We start from the raw sequence: 22,377 nt of genomic DNA, 5'->3' as shown, positions 1-22,377 counted from the left end.
GAAGCATGCAAAAGGTGTCCCATCCTGGAAGCTGGATTGCAGATGGATGTCAGAGAAGGATTTCCACCAACAAGCCTTGACAAAGGCAAATTCGTGGTTGGAGGAAAAGAGGTGCTGCCGGGAACCAGCAAGGTCCAGGAGGGGTAGTCGCAGGGGACCCTCCACGTCGCAGAAGGCCCACAGGAGCAGAGGCAGCATCCACAGGTGTCCCGCAGGACAGGGACACAGAAGTCGCTGAAGCAGCCCACACAGCACCACAGAAGTTGCTCTCATGTCGCCGGAAGACCACGCAAAGGCCAAGGAGGGCGTCCTGGGGGCTGGAGCATGAAGTTCTCCTTGGAGGTGAAGCAAATACGCCTCGGGAGCTGCAAAGGACGTGGTGCATGGGGGTGCTGTCTTGTGTGGAGTGGAAAGGACTTACCACCAAAGTGCGACAGCTGGTAGAGAGGACCAAGGGGACCCCTCTGGACCACCACCCATGATGCAGGATTCATGCCACTCAGGATGAGGAGAGATCCACGCAGCCAGTCGTCGATGCAGCCAGGTACCTACGGATGGAGGGGAATGATGCCTTCACCCCAAGGAAGATTCCTTCTTCTTGTGCAGGCTGAAGAGTGGCAGTCTTCTGAGGATGCACGGCCGGGAAAATGTTGCCAGAGTCTTCCTTGTGGATCTGCATGTAGGTTCCTGGAGGGTCTAGTCACGGTTCCAGAGGTCAGAAGTCGAAGCAGAGGTTGCAGAGAAGTCCTGCTGGAATCCTGCAAGCCGAATCTGAGGAACCAACCCCAGAGGAAGACCCTTTATAGCTCACAGAGGGTGCTTGGTCACCTAACCAGATAACTACCTATCAGAGGATGCCTCTGACATCACTTGCCTGGCCACTCAGATGCTCCCAGAGTTCCCTGCCAATCTTGGAATCAAGATGGCACAACCCAGGGACCCTCTGGAGGAGGTCTGGGCACCACCCCTGTGGTGGTGATGGACAGGGGAGTTGGTCACTCCCCTTTCCATTGTCCAGTTTCGCACCAGAGCAGGGACTGGGGATCACTGAACCGGTGTGGACTGGTTTATGCACGGAGGGCACCAAATGTGCTCTTCAAAGCAAACCAGTGGCTTGGGAGACTAGCCCTCCCAAGCCAGTCACACCTATTTCCAAAGGGGGGAGGGTGTTGCCTCCCTCTCCCAAAGGAAATACTTTGTTCTGCCTTCCCGGGCCTGATCAGATCAAACAGCAGGAGGGCAGACACCTGTCAGAGCTGTGGGCTGTCCGTAAAACCCTGTAGTACCCTGGTGGTAGCAATGCTGGAGGTCCTCTAAGGAGCCCCCAGAGTGCATGGAATCATACTTCCAATACTTGCAGCAGTATTGGGGTATGATTCCGATATGTTTGAAACCAAACATGCTCAGACTCGGAGTTACCATTATGTAGCTGGAAATAGGTATTGACCGGTACACATATCGGATGGCGTCCCCACACTACCGAAGTCCAGTAAAATTGGGCTATAGTTTATGGGGGAACCTCTGCTAGTGCAGGGGTGCCCTCACTCACAGGTACCTGCACCCTGCCATAGGGGTGACTTACAGTGCCTGGAGAGAAACTGGGTGCGTGCACCCAGTTCACGCAGACTGCAATGGCAGGCCTGCAGAACCCTTTGCATGGGCTCCCTAGGGGTGGCAGAATAACTGCTGCAGCCCATTGGGATCCCCTGGAGCCCTAATGCCCTGGTACCTAGGTATCATATACTAGGGACTTATATGGGGGACCAGTATGACAATTACGGGAAGAAAAGGTTACTAGCAACCAAATTTAGAGGAGAGAGCATAATCACTGAGGGCCTGGTTAGCAGAATCCCAGTGAACACACTGATAACATGCAGAAAATGCGGGTAACCACACCAAGAAAGAGGGCACTTTACTACAGCCTCCAGAGCTGGAATGAGCTGCAGCTCTAGCTCACAAAACTCAATCACCTTTTTTACGCAATTGAAGAGTGCATCAGGGTCTACCATTGTTTGGCGGGTGGGTTACTGGATAGGCCTTCCTTTCCTCTTGGGCATCTAGCAAATCTCAGGCACTAAAAAAGATGGGCATCTCTGACAACACTTGCCTCTGCATGTTATGGTGTGTTCATCTTCTATTCCTCTGATGGCGAACAATCTACTTGCAGCAGAAGGCGAGCCAGGGATCAGAATGCCTTACAACACTTTTTGAAGAAGCAGAGCTTGTAGATCTTATGGTAGTCGGACCAGGGGTATGTTGTGTTATACCTAGGACAAAAGTGGAATGGAGTGCACCCCATAATGTTTTTCTAGGTGCATTCAAGAGCCCTCGGTCGAGTCCGGAGGAAATGGCAGCTCAAGGTCACAATGTGCTGAGGTGCCCGGTGCAATAGTAACAAAGTTTCTTACCTGTCGGTGTAGTTTTGAAGTTTGAAGAATTTTCCGGATACACATGCGGTGCACCATTCCGCCACATAGTGGTTGCGTCTGGAATCTCCACTTCTTCCAAAAACAATAATTCTTTGTCCTTTTTCTACTCGCTTGTTGGTGGACGTCAACCGAACCTCCACTTGATGCACCCGCGACGTTCTTGCACCTCCTCTGGATGCTCCCACCCCGGGCCGCCATCCCCAGACCTTCCTTCTCCACCCTCCACCCCCATCCCATCTTGTTGGTGGAGGTGAGTGGTTCGCTTGTGAATCCAGAAATTCTTCAAGCTGCAAAACTACAACCTACAGGTAAGAAACTTTATGTTTTGCAGTGTGAATATTTTCTGGATTCACATGCTGTGCATTGATTTTAAAGCGGTTTCAACTACTGAGGAGGCTGAGTTAAAGATGGACACTGTCTTGTATATAAATGTTTGAGCACCTTTTGTCCTATGTGAGCTTCCTTATTCATTTGAATGTTAACACAGTAATGTTAGGTAAAAGTGTGCACTGATGACCAAGTTGCTGCCATGCAGATCACCTGCAATGGAGTGCTCAACATAAAGGTAATAGTTGCACCCTTTTTCCTAGTTGTGTGCACTTCGGGTGCTATTGTTAAAGTTTCTCTTGCGTTGGTGTGACACCACTGAATCAATTGTGCAATCCATCTTGCTATTGTGTTCTTTGTAACTGGTTTTCCCCAGTAACTCTGAGAAAGATAAGAACAATCGTTGAGTTTTTCTAAACAATTTTGTCCTTTCAATGTAATAGACAATAGAGCATCTTGCCCCCAATTTGTGTATTAATCTTTCTGCATGTGTCTTTGGATTTTGGAAAAAACCTGGGATTTGAATAGATTGGTTAATGTGGAACTATGAAACCAACTTTGGTAAGACTTGTGGATCTGTCCTCATAACAATTCTGCCCTTGTGGATTTGTAAATAGGGTTCCTGAGTCGAGTGCTTGAAGCTCACTAACCCTGCGTAGCGAAGTAATAGCTACCAAAAAGGTAGTCTTTAGGTTTAACATCTGTAAAGAGGCCTTGTGTAGTGGTTCCAAAGCTTCTTCATAAGCTGTGTAAGAACCAAGTTTAAGTTCCATGTGGTGCTGGTAATCGTCTTGATGGTGCTATTTGTTTTGCACCTTCCAAGAATCTCTTGACTACTGGTGCTGTAATGAAACATCTTCACATTGGTCCTCTTGTATATGCCACAACATCTGCCACATGGACCTTTAAAAATGCGTGTGTTACATCCTCTTGTAAAAGGTGTCAGATATTTTAAAACTGTCTTTTCCCTTGTAATCCTTTTGTTCAACTTATTTTTTACACACCACATTGAAAATCTTTTCCATTTTGCCATATAACATTTCCTCGTTATGGGTTTTCTCGCTTCCCTCGAAACTGCCACTGTCTATTCTGGTAACTTCATGTGGCCAAAGCCTAAGTCTTCAGGAGCCACGCCATCAGTTTTAAACATTCTAGCTCTGGGTGTATCACCATCCCGGTTTCCACTGATAGCAGGTCTTTACGCTTTCGGTATTCTTTGAAAATTTCCCTGAGCTAGTTGTACTATTTCCGAGAACCACTTTTGTCTTGACCATAACAGTGCAATTAAGCTCAGGGTCATGTGACTCATGCTGCATTTGCTGATGGCCCTGTGTAACAGTGGAATTGGAGGAAAAGCGTATGCAAATGTCCCTGACCAGTTTATCGAAAGGGCATTCCATTGAGAGTTAGAATGTGGTCGCCTCGAGGCAAAGTTTCAGCATTTTGCGTTCCCAGGAGTTGCAAATAGATCTAATGTTGGTGTGACTCACATCTTGAAAATCTTCTGTACCACATTCTGATTCAGCTTCCATTTGTGTGAGCATGAGACCTGTCTGCTTAGCTTGTCTACCTCACCATTGTCCTTTCCTGGAAGATGTATTGCCTGTATTTTTATGTTCTTCTGAATTGCCCATATACAGAGTTGCTGGGCTAATCTCAAAAGTGGGGGAGATTGAGTCCCCATTTGTTTGTTGATGTAAAACACTGCTGTTGTGTTGTCTGCCTGAATTAATATTGTCTTTCTCTGAATGTGTTTCTGGAACATTTTCAAAATTAGAAAAACAGTCTTTAATTCCAGGAGATTGATGTGTTGTACCGCGTCCTGTTTCTTCCAGATTCCCCGTAATTTTCAGTGTACCCATATGAGCTCCCTATCCCACAGGTGATGCATCTGTGGATATTGTTACTGAGGGAGTTGGCTGCTGAAGGAGTCTTCCCCCATGTAATGTTTCCTCTGTTCAACCACAAAATTGTCTACTGCACCTTCTGCATGACAACAACTAGATCGTCTCAGCTCCGTCACTTATGGCAATTGAAATTGCAGCCACTCCTGTATTGGTCTCATGTGCAGTCTCGCATATGGAATCAAGGGAATATATGACGCCATCTTTCCCAACAGTTTCCCCACAGTCCTCGCTGTCCGGGATTGGCCCCTCTGGTAATGGCAAATCTCCTCCAAAAGGGACTAAGTACTGTTTCTTACTGGAGGAATGCCTTCCCCAGGACTGTATTCAGTTTTGCTCCCAAGAAAAATGTTCCCTGCTCCAGTTCTGGCTACAACTTCTCTATGCTTAATGAAAACCCAGGGAGTACAATGTGCTCATCACAATTTGAATGCCCTGCTTGCATTTTTGGTAGGAGTGCGCCCTCGCTAAACAGGCATCAAGATATGGACATGCATGATTACCCATTCTTCCGAGGTGTAATGCTCCTGCCGCCAGGCATTTTGTGAACACTCTTGGGGCTGACTTTATTCGAAGGCTAGTACCTTGAATTGATAATGTTTATCACAAACCTTAGATACTCTGTGTTGTTCATTCACCAGAATATGTAAATATGCCTCTTTTAAGCCTATTGTTGCCATTAAATCTACACTCTGAAATTGCGGGACTACTACCTGTAAGGTTGTCATTTTGAACTTTATGGTCCATATGAATGTGTTGATGAACCAGAGGTCTAAGACTGGACGTAAAGATCCATCTACCTTTGGAATTAAGAAATAAGCTGAGTAATTTCCCTTGTTGATTTCCTGAATTGGGACTTGTTCTATAGCTTGTTTGTCTACCAGTTCTTTGACTTCTTTGAGGAATCGATCTGTTTCCTCCTTTGAATGATTCCTCTTCTTTGGACCTTTTGTTGGAGGGAATTAGTCTAGTTCCATACAATACCCGTGTTATATTAAATTTATTACCTATTTGTCTGAATTTATTTTCCTCCACTCTTGGAAAACATTTTTTAATCTCCCACCCTCCAGTGATTGGTGACGATAATGCGAGTCTTTGCTGTCTTTTACATCTGATAGATTTGTGGATGTTATTGTTTCTGCAATGTAGTCACTTATTAGATGGGGTTGTACCTCCTCTTATAGATTGTTTTCTTCCTCCGAGACTACCATGAACAGATCCCCTTTCTTGCTGTTGTTGGTTTTACCAGCTTGTTGAGGTGCAGACGTCTGAGTACTGCTGTGGAATCCCTGGTGGGAACTTCCTGCCTGAAATGTTCCTCTTGAACTCAGCCTTCGACGGAAGGGATGCCCTTTGCATTCCTCCTCTAAATTGTAGAGCCCCCATAGGCTTTGCTGTCTCATTGTCCTTTCTGAGTTGGTTGAGGTTTTTGTCTATTCCCAAATACCTGCTGGCCATTAAAAGGGGCATTTATTGTATTCGCTTGGACTCCTGGCTTAAATTCTAAAATACGCAGCCACGAACGGCGCCCCTTTAGGTAACTTCCTTGATCATTTGATGACTAGAAGTGTCTGCCACATCCAATGTCGACTTTAAACAAGCGCTGGCTATATTCTTCCCGCTTTCCACCAGATGAGCGGCCCTCTTTTTGTATTGCGCCGGGAGATGTTTTATTAGATCTCCTATCTTCTCCCAATGTCTGTGTGTGTCTGCGAAGTAGGGCGTTGGAGCTTGCAATGGGCTACTGGTTAGCCGCACTCCCCTCTATCCTGTAGCCCATCAGTTCCATCCTTTTACTTTCTTTGACTGGGGGTGGCCCAGAAGTTGAATCTCGAGGGCTCTGTCTTCGGGACTTGAAATAACATGTTTTTCCTCAACAAAGGAACCTCTTTTGTTGAGTGTTCTTTATCTGGGCTTCGACAAACCCTTTTACGATCATGGCCCTTGGATGTTGACGCATCCTTTGTCTTTCCTTCTTTCATCAACATATATTTTTTGTTTTTAGGGAGTGGTGAGGGGGAGGGGGGTACCTACACTGGAGGCCCACTCAAGTACTCCATGTGACTCCTTTTTGAGGGATATGCCTGTGGGTGGCGAGCATTTCAACGCTGAGGCTCCCTTTGGAGTCCGGCAATCCAATTTTCTTGACTTTGGGTCTACAGCGGGGGTGGTCGACTCTCTCACCTCTTTTCTGATCTTTTTCACCAGTCCTTCCTTGTTTTCTATGACATTGCAGTCCCCTTCCGAGGTTTCTTCATCTGCTCCTTCAGTGGCCTTCTCCTGTTCGTCGCTGGAAAGGTCCAGATCCTTCAGGGCTGAAGTGGATTTTTTGAGCTTGCTTTGAGTGGTGAGCCATTCTTTGTGTCGCTCCCACCAGGAGTGTCTTCGGCGCAAAAACTGCACAGGCATTGCAATCTTCATTTCGGTGGTCGTCTGGAAGGCGGAGGTTACGCACTGGATGTTTGCCTTTTTGTGCATATTTGTGATGACAATTCCCCCCCCCCCACACACCTCCCCCTTGGTCTGGGCATTCTTGAACCTCTGTTGAAGATTTGATATTTTTACACGCTCGTTCTTACTTATTTTCACCAACCACTAACCGTGGATGATGCTTTCAAGTCTTCATATTCAAATTTCCCCTACAAGTTGGAGACGTCACTGCAGAACCATCCAAACCCAAAGGCAGAAAAAAAGAACTTGAAGACGGCAACCCAAGGTGGGAACATCCAGAGGAAGCGCAACGTCACAAAAACACCAAGTGGCGGCATCGCCGACCCCCACCAGCAAACAATAATAGAACATTTTTGTTTTCAAAACAAACAGTAGAAATTCTGGACCCAATCACCAGATGAGTAAACAATGCACCACATGTGAATCCAGAAAAGATTCACACTGCAAAATCTATTTCCAGAAGACCCGACTGTGCAAGTGTACGCATCACTTAGTGCAATAAGCTGTTTTACAACACAAGGATGAGAAGTGAGCTGCTTGACCCAAAGCAGACCTGAAAGACCCAGAGCATCTAAATACATAGACTTTGGAGCAGTGGTCCCATCTGTCTGATGGTGAAGGAAAATCTGAAGTAAAGCCAGTGTGCTGTCCTTTGTTGGCAAAAGGTTGAGTCAAAACAGGTCTTGACGCAACTTATGATGAAGAACAACAATCTGCAAACACCCAGGCCAAAAACTAGATGTCAGGACAGTGAAGAGCCTAAGTATTCAGAGTTTCACATGGCATTAACACACACACAGATTATATATGTACATACATACACATATATAAAAAACATGCAGTGTGCAATTGAGTGTGTAATAGATGTTTGTTACAACTGAGTTAAACTCACAAGAGGCAAAGCCTTCAGTGTGCTATGAACCCCCTCACCAGCCCCCAATGCCTTTTAAAAGATTTTCCTTTCAAAGTTCACTTAAAAAATAAAAGAGGGTGGGGCAAAACTGGGGAGCTGAAGTGCAATTTTCTTTTCAAAGTCATTTTCATTATACATTGGCTTTTAAGATTTGTATATGCAGAAAGATTTGTTTGTGCCATAAAGTCTTCCAGGACGCAAGAAACTGGCTGGACTATTCACAGTGTGCGAATATTATGGAAGATTGACTGAGAAATGGCAAGCATGAGCCGCCTTCCATCTATTCCATCATTGTAAATAGAGCACGTCAAACATCCACATGGCTTTAGATGTATGCAGACGGTAATGTACAAGTTACTTACCTTCGGTAACAAAATATCTGGTAGAGACATATTCTAGTTGCAGATTCCTTACCTTAGAACTTTCCCCCAGGCGTCAGACTGGATCCAGAGATTTTTTTTCGAGCAACACCCTTGCACGTCGGTATGTGGCATCGGTCGACTCCGCAGGTGTCATAGGTGTCGTGGTCAACCGGGATGACGTAAGGAGTAGTACATAGACGCCACCCTCACGCAGAGACGTCAGTTCTTTTCTTTACGTGCCAAGCGCAGATCCGGAGAAGAGCTACCCTCGGCTATTTTTTGCCCGAATTCGACCGTTTTGGAATAGGAGAGGGATAGGCTTCCACACTCATTTCAAGACTTATGTCCCATGATATTAAACCCTGTGTATTCCTATACTTTATTCTTAATGAGGCTCCACCTGCTTTGCATGCTTTAAAAGTGTGAGTTACATTTCTAGTATTGGAATCACTGACAGACAGACTTGCTCTGATTATCCAGACATTTAAGAGTGTAAAGCTGTTTGCTGATTAACAAATTCAATCAGCTGAATTAAAAACAAAGTGACATCATGTAAACGAACGGTATGAGTAAAATAATAAAAAAACAGGTGAACATCATGGGAGCTGAGAAATGTCAAGCACTGTAAAGCAATATATCTTTATTTTCTAAGAATGATAGTACTTTTGTTCTTTCTAAACAACTCCTCAGACTCCAAAAGACCTTCAAATGAAAAACACACTTACCATCTGCTGCTGGTGTTCTCTGAAGCTTTGCAGTGAGATATTGAGGATCCTCGAGGGTCCGGTGGGCTGACCTCATCTAACTGAGGAGTAAAAGAGTGGGATGGGGAGGTAAAGCCACTCTGTGGATAGGAAGGGATTTGAGATGTCAACCCCTGTGAGCTCAGAATGTCCATATCTGGAATAGTAGCATTGCTATTTTGTCGGGTGGGAGTCCCGGAAAATCGCATTAACTCCCCTCCAGAGCAAGACGTGCCTTCCTTGGCTTCCTGTTTCCGCTTCCGATACTCTGACAGAGAAACCTTCTTGGGTGTGAAACCAATGCTGGATCCCAGAAACCCAAATGTTTCTGAAAAGTAGACAAAATTCTGAATTCAGCAACGGGTAATTTGTGTAGCTCCTACAAGGATTTCCTACAGAAAATAACAACTGAAATAAAAAAATATTGAAATCGCCATTTTTCTCTACGTTTTACTCTGTAACTTTTTGCTGTGATGTCAGATTTTTTAAAGCAATATACTGTTACGTCTGCTGGACTCTTCTGGTTGCAGGGATATGTAGGGCTTGTAGGTTCATCAAGAACCCTAGGTGCCCAGAGCCAATAAATGAGCTGCACCTTGCAGTGGGTTTTCATTCTATACCGGGTATACAGCAATTAATTTGCTGAAATGTAAAGAGTGAAAAATAGTTATCAAGAAAGCCTTTGTATTTACACAATGAGCACAAGATAAGGTGTTGAGGAGCAGTGGTTATTTGCACATCTCTGAATTCTGGGGTGCCCATACTAGCATGTGAATTACAGGGCATTTCTCAAATAGACGCCTCTTTTACACACTCTCTTATATTTGAAAGGAAAAAATGTAGAGAAAGACAAGGCGAAATAACACTTGTTTTGCTATTCTATGTTCACCCAAGTCTCCCGATAAAAATGATACCTCAATTGTGTGGGTAAACCTAGTGCCTGCGACAGGAAATGCCCCAAAACACAACGTGGAGACACCACATTTTTCCACAGAAAACAAAGGTGTTTTTTGCAAAGTGCATACCTATGGATTTTGGCCTCTAGCTCAGCCGGCACCTAGGAAAAGCTACCAAACCTGTGCAGTTTTGAAAACTAGAGACCTAGGGGAATCCAAGATGGGGTGACTTGTGGGGCTCTCACTAGGTTACTTTACCCAGAATCCTTTGCAAACCTTTAAGTTTGGCTAAAAAAAAACTTTTCCCTCACATTTCGGTGACAGAAAGTTCTGGAATCTGAGAGGAGCCACAAATTTCTTTCCTTCCAGCGTTTCCCAAAGTCTCCAGATAAAAATGATACCTCACTTGTGTGGGTAGGCCTAGTGCCCGTGACAGTAAATGCCCCAAAACACAACGTGGACACATCACATTTTTCCACAGAAAACAGAGGTGTTTGGGAAACCTACCAAACCTGTGCATTTTTTAAAACTAGAGACCTATGGGAATCCAAGATGGGGTGCCTTGTGGGGCTCTCTCCAGGTTCTGTTACCCAGAATCCTTTGCAAAGCTAAAAAACACTTTTTCCTCACATTTCGGTGACAGAAAGTTCTAGAATCTGAGAAGAGCCACACATTTCCTTCCACTCAGCGTTCCCCTCCCGATAAAAATGATACCTCACTTGTGTGGGTGGGCCAGGTGCCTGCAACAGAAAAAGCCCAAAACCTTGTAGAGATTGAGGGGATAGCACAGCGAGTTGATAAGCACATATTCTTCTTTTATACATCTTTAGGCTGACTCTGCTTTTGGGACCCACACAAGTGAGGTAGCATCTTACTTGGGAGTCTGAGGGGAACGCTGGGGAGTAGGAACTTTGTGCTGGAGCAGTGATCCTACTAAGAAAAGTCAGGAAAATATGCTTTTTTAAGCAAATTTTGAGGTTTGCAGAGGAGTCTGGGTAAGAAAATGTTGGGGAATCCACGCAAGCCACACCTCCCTGAGCTCCTTGGAGTGTCTAGTTTTAAAACATTTCTGGGTTTGGTAGGTTTCCCTAGATGAAGGCCGCACCCAGGACCAAAAACATCGGTGCCCCCTCCCCCCAAACACAGGTAGTTTTGCAATATATCATTTTGATGTGTCCACATACGTCTGTGATGTGCCAAGCACTAAAATTGTGAAAAGAAATGCACTTAGGTTATGTGAAAAAGACCCCTCACCCACCAACCAAGTTGGTGGCATGCTTCATCATCGGGGTCCCACCTGAGACACCTAGCGTGTCACAAGTGTGCTGTGATACCTGATCTGATTACAGCAGAGCAGGTTTTGTCATTTTTACCACACATACTGGTTGGATTTGGCATGAGGGTGAGTGATGGTTCAGTAGATCAAATTTTATTAACGAGATTTCACAAAAGTGAAATGCACTGTTAATAACTGAAAGGCCAAAAAACTGAACCAATGACACAACTCGTGAGCTGTAAAGCCGCGTCAAGGCACCAACCGTTTTACAGTCCATTCACACACCTTTCATACATGACATGCACAAGACCATTCACGCCGCTAGCCATGGGCCCAGCACATTACAACACTCGAATCGACAGACAGCGCTACTCAAGGGACCATCATTTACACATGCCCACATGCCTGATACAGCAGTCACACTAGCTGATGGGAGTGTGTGGACCACCCCACGCACACTGCCAGCCAAGAGCCACCCCAAGCACACCGCCACCCCACGCACACCACCAGCCAAGCACCACCCCACGCACACCACCAGCCAAGCGCCACCCAACACACATCGCCAGCCAAGCGCCACCCCACGCACAATGTCAGCCAAGCACCACCACACGCACACACCAGCCCCACCCCACGCACACCGCCAGCCAAGCACCACCCCACACACACAGCCAGTCAAGCGCCACCCCACGCACAGCGCCATCATTTTTTTTGTTTATAAACAACAAAGAAACCACTAACTAATTATAAAATAAGTACAAAACTACAAACACAAAAGCTCTAACTAAATACATGACATTAATGCCAACCGTGTAACTGAACATATGAAAATATAAAATAGGCAGTTTGTGCTCACGGTATTTCCTAAAAATGTTTCTTTGTGTGGTAACTTCTGAAACAGCCGGCCACACACAGCCCAGACTTTGAAGGGCTATAGGGGCAGTACATCCGGCTCTCCCTCCGGATACCTCTTCGGGCATATACCCTACATTTCTTAGTGGGAAAGTCTTTTTTGGAAGTGGGAGGAATGTGATCTGGAAAGTGGCGATCTTTCAATCTAGCCACATCCTCCACCACTGCTACTCTAAGAACTCTTGCCTGTTCCACCACAATAAAGCTCTCTATCACTGACTCCTGAAATTTAACAAATTTCATCCTTGACTCAGGTGAACAATCCTTGAACACAATAAAAGCATTAAAAGTTGCCAAATGAAATAAATGCAGGGCCAACTTTTTATACCACACGTAAGACTTACGAAGAGTAGTGTAAGGTTCCAACCTCTGATCTACTCTATCAACACCACCCATGTGCCTATTGTAGTCCAAAATGCATGCAGGTTTGCGCACTTCGGCAACCTGACCCCAAACAGTGACAGGGGAAGTACTCTCATCATGGATGGTAGATAGCATGTACACATCCCTCCTTTCTGAAAACTTCAGAGCTAGCAGCTCATTATTCCGCAAGGCACTGCATTGTCCCCTCTCAAGTTTTTTACAGACAAGCTCCCTTGCATAGCCTTTCCGATTAGAACGGATTGTGCCACAAGCAACAGTGTCCCTTGTAAACAACTCCTTGAACAACTGCACTCCAGTGTAGAAATTATCTACGTACAAATGGTGACCTTTGTTAAACAGTTGTCTACCAAGTTCCCACACAATTTTTTCGCTAACTCCAAAAGTGGCCGGACAACCAGGAGGGTCAATACTGGAATCCCTACCAGTGTAGACCCAGAAATTATACACGTATCCTATACTGCTTTCTGGCAGCACATGTAATTTAATCCCATACCGTGCCCTCTTACTAGGAATGTACTGCTTAAAAACTAAACGCCCCTTGAAAAGGACCAAAGACTCATCCACACTTATCTCTTTGCCTGGAACATAGGCCTCTGAAAACCGATCTTCAAAATGATCAAGGACAGGCCTAATCTTAAAAAGACGGTCACAATCAGGGTGATCTCATGGCAAGGCTAAAGCATTGCCTACAAAATGCAGCATACGAAGAAGAAGCAAATAGCGATTACGTGTCATAGTTGCAGCAAATATAGCCGTTGCCATCAAGGGACTAGTAGACCAATAAGAAGTCAGTGATGGCTTCCTTATCAACCCTATCAAAAAAGTCATACCTAAAAACTTTTTCATCTCTTCCAGATATGTGGGAACCCACCTAGTAGCTCTAGACTGAGGACTAAGTCTGGCAGCGTTGTCCCTCAAATATTGCTCTGTATACAAATTAGCCTGCTCCACAATCTCTTCCAAAAATACATTGTCCATAAACAAGTGAAAGAAATTGACAGGCAAAAAGTTTTCCATATTGACTACACCCTGGGAGACCAGTAAATGCAGGTAACTGTGGCTGCTCTATGTTTGGGGTAATCCAGGTGTCAGGTCTTCTAATAGGAAACCCTTCAGCCCCAGGCTGCTGCACTCCTGGCACATCAATGTCCTCCTCTAAAACAGGCCCTTCATCTGCACTGAGAGTGGCTTCCTCATCAGAAGAATCCTCTCTGACAGAAAACTCACTGCCAGAATCTCTCACTTCCTCCTCTGCCCCAAATGCAGAGTCAGTCTCGTAATCATGGTCTGAAGAGGACTCAAAAAGCATGCCAACAACCTGCTGAGCTGTCACTCTGTGGCAAGCCATGATCCTCACTAACAACAAATGGATTGCCACCAACAACCAGCACTAAAATAAATGAGAAACGAAGTGTATCTTTAGCACAAAGAGGTATGTACTAAAAAACTATACCACTCACTTGCCTGAAAAAGCTACTCACCAGCAACTACTCTGCACAGACACAGCAATCACCAATGATATCCCACTAAAAAGAAAAAAGCAAATTAGACATTTGACAACACAAATATAATTGTGCTCAAATCTAAGGACAATTTCACACACAATACTGCATTTAGTACACCAGCTACAAACATGTCATTCGTGCGTGTCAACAATACTCCTTTGGAGTACATTGCTTTCACTTACCTAAAACGTGCAACTATGTAAACCGCAGGACAACTACTGCCAAAACCGCAAGGATCCACAGCAAAGGAAGCAAAAGCTTTGAACTAAAACAAAAAGAAGAAATAAACTGTTATAATCACAAATACAAATACTTCGCCAGTTGACAAACACCCCACCACCAAGAACTTAGAAACTGTCCCTGGTGCCTAAATGGCTTCTGGGCCTAAAAGAAATAGACCAATCTGCCCCCAAGGGGGGCAGAAATGGCCAACAGCTCTGTAACCTGTTTGGGGGGGCGACCATTGCCAAAGGGGGTGAAAGCGGGCACCCAGCACAAAAAAACTAAGGGGAGCAACAAAAAAATAATCCCTCATGTCTCGGTGGCTTCTGCCCCCTTGAGGGCAGATTGGCCTAAAACAAATAGCCCGATCTTCCCCCAAGGGGGACAGAAATGGTCATCAGTCATGTGCCCCCCTTTGGGGAGTGACGCTTGCCAAAGGGGCCGCCCCCCCACACAAAACACACACACAAGATCCCTGGTGCCTACTTGGATTCTGCCACCCCCCATGGGGGCAGATGGACCTCAAAAAAATAGGTTGGGGCAGAAATGGCCAATAGCTCTGTGCCCCCTTCGGGGGGCAACCCTTGTCAAAGGGGCACCCTCAGCACACAACGAAACAAAGGGAACCAAAAAAATAAATCTCTGACATTTTGGGGGCAGATGGGCCTAAAAACAATGGGCCGATCTGCCTCCAAGGTGGGCAGAAATGGCCAACGGTAACTTGCCCCCTTTGGGGGGGGCGACCCTTGCCACGGTGCCACACCCCCCACACAAAACACACACAGGTACCCTGGTGCCTAAGTGGATTCTGCCCCCCTTGGGGCAGATGGGCATAAAAAAATTGGCTGATCTGCCCCCAAGGGGGCAGAAATGGTCAACAGCTCTGTGCCCCCTTTAGGGGGCAACCCTTGCCAAAGGGGGCACCCCAGCACAAAATAAAAAAAAGGGGAACAAAAACAAAATCCCCGGCATATTGGTGGTTTCTGCCCGCCTTGGGGGCAGATGGGCCTAAATAAATAGGCCCATCTGTTCCCAAGGGGGCAGGAGTGTCCAATACTAATTTTCCCCCCTTTGGGGGGGCGACCCTTGCCCAAGGGGTGCCCCCAAACACACAAAACACACACACATACCACACAATCCCTGGCGCCTAGTGGGTTTAGACCCCCGGGGCGAGGTCAGCCAAAAAAATAGCTGATCAGCCCCCATGGGGGCTGAAATAGGATTATTAATAGCCCTCCAGGGGAGCGACCCTTGCCCAAGGGGTCGCTCCCCAAAATAAAACCAAAACAAAATCCCTGGTGCCTCGTGGGGATTCCTGGTCCACGATCGATCTTGGAGCAGGAATCCACTGAAAACAGGCACGGGAGAAAGGAAAAACTCTTTCCTTTCCCCCGTGTCTGTTTTCCACCCTCAAAACCTCCCCAGGAGAAAGACTTACCAAAATGACGTCCTCTCTCCACTCGCGCTGGAAGCACATGGCTTCCAGCGCGTCCTCAGCAGCTTCTGATGACGTTGACATGCTGTGAGCGTGCTGACGTCATCAGATTGCCAAGGGGATGTCAGGGGTGGAAGGGGAAGGGATTCCCCTTCCATCCTTGACTGGGGGGTCCTTAAACAAAGATTCTGGACATGGCTTTTATTGCTAAGGTGTCTGGCACTCCAGTAGACATAGAGGTATTGATGGGCTGGGCTCAGAGAGCCATTTGTCAATTGGGCAACACCAACTGCGCTATATCTACAGAACGCAGAAAATCCATCCTTTTGGGTATTGACCTGAAATTGGTAGACCTAGCTTCTTCTGAGGCAAGCCCAGAGGCAGACGGACTTCTTTTTGGATCCTCTTTCATAAAAGAGTTGGCCAAATTTTGCTCTATTTTTTCATCCCCGGAAAAGGCACAAATGTCCCTTAAAAAAGTTTTTAAGTGAGGTCTTTTTGTCAGGGACGGTTGTTTGGGTGGACGAATGTCCGGCCGAGGATCTTTTTCTAGTCCCCAAAACTATTACCCAAGAGGAAGAGGTGGTTGGTATGGAGACCAATCCAACTCTACTTTCTACCCCACTCGCTCCAGAGGAGGTCGACCCAGATTCCGCAGAGGACATCGTAGGGGTCAACAAGGAGCAATCCAAGAAGCTGCCTATTCTCAGGTTCTTCTTGGGAGCAGAGTGGGATTGTTTATAGACAACTGGAGAAAAAATTCTGGGGATCCTAGGATTCTTCAGACGGTTTTGGCTTTTCATCTGGAGTTTATCAGTACTCCGACTCAACTTTCTCCTCCTATTCAAATGAGTTTTTCCCACGCAGATCAGATGTTTATAGACATAGAAGTTCAGGCATTAATAGACAAAGGAGCAGTAGACTATTCAGTTCTTCACCCCTCCAGTTTTTGCACTCCCATTTTTGTGGTGGACAAAAAAGGTGGGGGGTCATCGACTAGTCTTAAATCTAAAATATTTCAATTATTGCATTGTGTACAGACTCTTAAAGATGGAAGGGATCCACATGCTGAGAGATATTCTATTAGAAGGAGACTGGATGGTCCGCCTGGACCTAAAGGATGCTTACCTCTCAATTCTAGTCTTCCCTCCTCACAGGAGTTTTCTACAATATCTTTGGAAGGATCATTGTTGCTCTTCCGTTTGGCCTGTCATCAGCCCCTTGGTGCTTCACGAAGCTATTGAGACCAGTAGTGGAATGGTTGAGAACCAAGGGAGTACGATTGATCATTTATCTGGACAACATCTTATTGATGGCTCAGGACCTCCATTCTCTTCTGATGCATTTGGACTGGACCATCAGCCTTTTACAGGATTTGAGTTTCATTATCAATGTGCAGAAGTCGTTATTGAATCCGACTCAAGTGATAGAGTTGTTGGGATTCAAGATAGACTCAGTTCATTCACAACTAGTCCTTCCCTCGCAAAAGATTTGCAATGTCAAGAGGGAACTGAGATTGGCATTATCCAGTCCAACTATTTCTCTGAGGAACATTGCCAGAATAGTGGGACTGTTGGCCTCATCTATTCAGGCAATCTTCCCAGCCCCCCTTCACTATCGTGCTCTACAGAATCTAAAAATCAGACACCTACAGCAGGGTCTGAATTATTCAGAATTGATTCCTTTAACCACAGAGGTCAAGGAGGAGATTCATTGGTGGCTCCAACACATGGAAGCCTGGAATGGCAGGGCCATTTTTGGGTCTCACCCAGAAGTAGTGATCGAATCAGACGCCAGTCAGTGGGGTTGGTGAGCCCGCTGCGGGTCTCTAGTGACCGGGGGACGTTGGTCAAAGATGGAGCAAAATCTCCACATCAATTGCCTGGAACTCCTAGCAGGCTGTTTTGCCATAAAGAGTCTTTCCCTCCAGAAGACGGACTGTTGCATTCTGCTGAGAATGGACAACATTTCAGAGGTTCAATATGTCAACAAGCTAGGGGGGACGAAGTCCAGGATTCTAGCAGAGATTGCCAAGGATTTCTGGCACTATTGTCTGAATCATCGTCTGATTGTTCCCGCAGAGTACCTTCCAGGAGTCCAGAACACAATTGCGGACTGGAATTCTAGATACCTGACGGATTCCAGTGATCGGAAACTGGATCCGATGATTTTTCTGCAGCTAATCAGGGAATGGGGTCCTTGCAAAGGGTATCTTTTCGCGTCTTGTCTCAATGCTCAGATGTTGAAATTCTTCAGCTGGGTACCGGACCCTCTGGCTCTAGCAACAGATGCTTTTCTGCAGGATTGGTCCCACTTTCGGGGTTATGCCTTTCCTCCTTTTCTGTTGATTCCCAGGGTCCTGTCTCAAGTTCGGAGATAGAAAACAGACCTGATTCTGGTGACGCCATTTTGGAGATCGCAACCCTGGTTCTCAATTGCTCTTCAGTTGGCCTGTGCTCGCCCGCTGCTCATTCCTCCTCATCTGAATCTTCTCTTGAGTCCGGAAGGCCTTCAGCATCCACTGATATTATCAGGGAAATTGACATTGATGGTATGGATGGTTTCGGGCCGAGATGGAATTCCCCAGGCCTTTCGCGACAAGCTGCAAATTCTATCAAGCAAGCTTGGGCTTCTGGCACTCACAAAAGATATTCCTCAGGAAAAAAAAGGATCAACTTCAAGCTCCTGATCCACGCACACAAAGCACTGCACAACACCGGACCCACCTACCTCAACAACCGACTCAGCTTCTACACCCCCACCCGAAGCCTACGCTCAGCCAACCTCGCCCTCGCCACAGTCCCCCGCATTCAAAAAACCACCGCCGTCGGCAGATCCTTCTCCTACCTAGCCGCCAAGACCTGGAACACTCTCCCCACCATCCTACGACAGACCCAGGACCTGCTGGCCTTCAGAAGACTCCTCAAGACCTGGCTCTTTGACTAGTAGCACCCCCCCCTCCCCAGCGCCTTGAGACCCTTGCAGGTATGTAGCGCGCTTTACAAATGCAGTGATTGATTGATTGATTGAGGATGGCGCAGATGGAATGGTTGGTGCAATGGAAGGGGTATTAATCCCATTGAGTCGAGCATTGAACTGATTGTTCATTTTCTTGCTGAATTAGCTTCTTCAAGTTTGGCTTATAGAACTATTAATAATTTCAGATCAGCCATTTCTGCTGGTCATGGCCATATTGACGGCAAACCGGTAGGTGAACTTCCTCTGGTATGTAAACTATTGAGGGGCATTCGTTTAGCCAACCCTCCTCAAACCAGATATTCTGTATTGTGGGATGTGAACATTATTTTAAAATTTTTAGATGCTTGGCCTGTCAATAAATATTTATCTCATAAACAGATTTCAGCTAAATTAACTATGTTATTATGTCTGATTTCATGTAACAGAGTTTCAGATGTCAAGGCTTTGGATTTGACTGGTAGAGTGTACTCTCCTGAAGGTGTTACTTTTAATATTACCAGAAGAACAAAAACTAATTGCAGGTCAGTAACTTATCCAATGTATCCGGATAATTCAAAACTCTGTGTAGTGCAATGTTTAAAGGATTATGAGGTGGTTACCGAGGAATTTAGGCAGGTTGCTAATGGACAGTTACTAATTTCTTTACAGAAACCTTTTAAGCTAGTTTCCTCAGCCACCCTTTCAAGATGGATAAGATGGTTAATGGGTGAAGCAGGTATAGATACCAGTCATTTTGGTGCTCATTCTATTAGAGGAGCTATGGCCTCTAAAACATATGCTTTGGGTTCTAGGTTGGAGGACATTATGAAGGCAGCAGACTGGTCATCTGAATCTACATTTCGTAATTTTATCATAAACCTGTGGTAGATGTTGCCTCTGTTGTAATTGGACAGCTTTGACCGAGCATAATCAGAGCCTCCGGTCCTGACATAGAATAAAAATGTTCTAGCTAAATTGTCAAGAATTTTCAATTCTATTAAGGACACGGAGGCGAGAATTATCCCTCCCTTAAATGCATGATTGTGTTATATATTCAAATACATGTATATCTCCTTGATTTCGTATTCTTTATTATGCCCCCCCTTGCTAATATGTTGGGTAATGTAAAGTTTTTACTGGTTTATAGCCTTATGAGATATTACCTTCTATTATTTTATGTTTTAGGCTCTGACCAGAAAACTACCTGAAGTTCTATCCGGGTGGATATTGTCGAAGCCGCTTTTATTTGCTTCAGTTCCTGGGAAGTTTGTCGCAACGTCCAGCTCCAATTGAGCTCTTTGATGCTTTGGCTCTGATTTGAAAGTCCTTGGATCGCACCTACCTAAGAAGTTTTGTTTCAGAAGTTTAAGGATTATCTGACTTGACAAAGAAAGAGGAAGTGACATTTGGGGTCATGCCTTTTATGGACAGAGGTTGTGGTTAGTGATTGGGGCATGTGATACTGTGTTAATGGCATCATGGGATGTGTAGTTTTATGTTTACTGTTATTTGATTGGCTGCTATTTTGGACAGTAAAGAAAGAGATGTCATAATCTTCGCCTTCGTGTCCTTAATAGAATTGAAAATTCTTGACGCGTAATCTAGAATTATTTTTATTCCCAATACACTCTAAGCGCAGACGCTCCCTCAGGTCAGAGCATATTATCAATTGTCAGAACGATAATCTGCCAACTCCATCTACTCCTTTGTTAAGCTCAGATCAATTCACTTTGCTGCCCAATGACAGTAGAATATCCAGTATATTGTTCTCATTTTCCTTATCTGCCATAGCTCTAGTTCTTCAGCAAATCTTGGGGAAAATCCGAGAAATAAGAAGTTCACAAGATAAAGCATGCAAGTAGTTCAGTGAAAACTAAGCATCATTAATACACGTCTGATAACAATTTCTTGATCGAATGGAGCAAGCCAAGTAAATAATATCAGATATGGGGGATCAGTATAGATGGTTGGAACACCTGACGAAGAGATCTAAAACAGATATCACGGAACTGAAGCACAAATTGGAAAAGAGAGATCTTGCCTACATGCGAGAACGGACACAATGCGACCAAGCTTACAATGGATGTGATTAAAACGTACGTCATCCCGAACAGCTCGAAAAAGATTCAGCTCCTACAGTTATGCATGCCCATAGAGTTATAGCCACCAGATCGCCAACGCAAAATACCGATATTGACCAAAGCAATGCAAGCTAACTTCAGACAACTATTCATTCAGGATTCTTTTTCTTCATTTCCTTGACTAAGGCACACCAACGTAAAGCATGCAAAACTATGACCAGTGCATTCAAGAAGGGAGGTGCAAAAGACAATCTAGTTCAGCAATTGAAGGTGAAAGCAGTATACAATTGACAATTTCAGATTTTCTATTCAGTCATGCAGTCCAATGAATTTTTTGAATCTATAAATCTATCTCGGGATATGATTTAAGGACTGGAACTGCAAGACGAAGTAAGATGCCTCTTCATTCTTTTCTTTTATCCTTGTTTTTACTTTTTCTGCTTTCTGGTGCTGACTGTTTTCCACCATATTTGTTTTGCTAGCTACTGGGTTGCTTGGATTGTTGAAATGCCATATCCTCGCTGCATTCTTGCCAAAGCTATGTAAAAAAAAGAAAACAAGCTTGATAATGTGTTGCCCTGAGGTAGGGGGAATAAGGAGGAGCAAACTTACTAGCTAACCTGCCTCTACTATCCATGGAAGCAGTTTTGAATCTTCTTCCAACACATCAATTATTGATATCACAAGAACCCGTGACAAGTGTGGTTCTGGGGGCTCTTACCCGAGAAAGGGGACAGGGACAGGGTATAAGAAGGGTGAATGTACCTTTGCAAGGAAAAAAATAGATACATCTTAGTAAGACATTTCTGCAAAATAGCACAAATGGAAGTTAGAGTTTTCTTAAATGTATGTTGAAATGCAATTCTCATTGTTGAAGTTGATATAGATGCAGCCCCCCCGTCCTCAATCAAAAAGCAGTCACGATGTTGCCATGGCAGTGGCTATAGCACATCAAAGGAGCAAGCATGATCCTTAAACATATAAAGATAGTTTTGGGAAGCACTAAAGTCCTCAACAATAAGATAAAGTATACTTCAATTCTGCCCTGGGTAAAGACTTCTAGTGTAAATGTTTCTTTCTTTCAAGAAACCTGTTACAAAACTATTCCATCTCGGTGAAGAATTCCAGGCTTTGTTGCCCATGCCTTTTTAGATAGAGTGTAGACAGTGCGCATGCGCTGTCTGCATTACCTGTTGGATGGAGTATAGGACTTTGCACCCGCCTGCCGTTGCCTGCACCTGACGCTTACCATAGGTTGAAGGCAGTGTTGCTTTTGTTTTGCTGCCTCCTAACTGGTTTGGCAGCCAATACGTCACTTCCTGTACTTGTTTGAGGAGCACCAGCTAAGTACAGTACCTGAAATGTTTTTCTGTTGCTTGAACGGGCTATTTAGTCTCTTGTTTGTCAGTAAGCACTTCTGTTCACGCGTGTGGTTCGTTTTCCGCATTTACCCTTCACTTGGTCCTTACTTTACATAATCAGTAATTACAAGTAGTTGTGTTGTGGTTGTGTTTTGTACATTCTTTTGAGGCTTTCTATAGCATGAAATTGGCCCAGGAATGAATCCTCAACATCGGCTCTC

The sequence above is a fragment of the Pleurodeles waltl genome, chromosome 1_2 (genome assembly GCF_031143425.1).
Source record: "Pleurodeles waltl isolate 20211129_DDA chromosome 1_2, aPleWal1.hap1.20221129, whole genome shotgun sequence".
Taxonomy (NCBI): Eukaryota; Metazoa; Chordata; class Amphibia; order Caudata; family Salamandridae; genus Pleurodeles; species Pleurodeles waltl.
Note: the sequence above shows the minus strand (reverse complement) of the source record.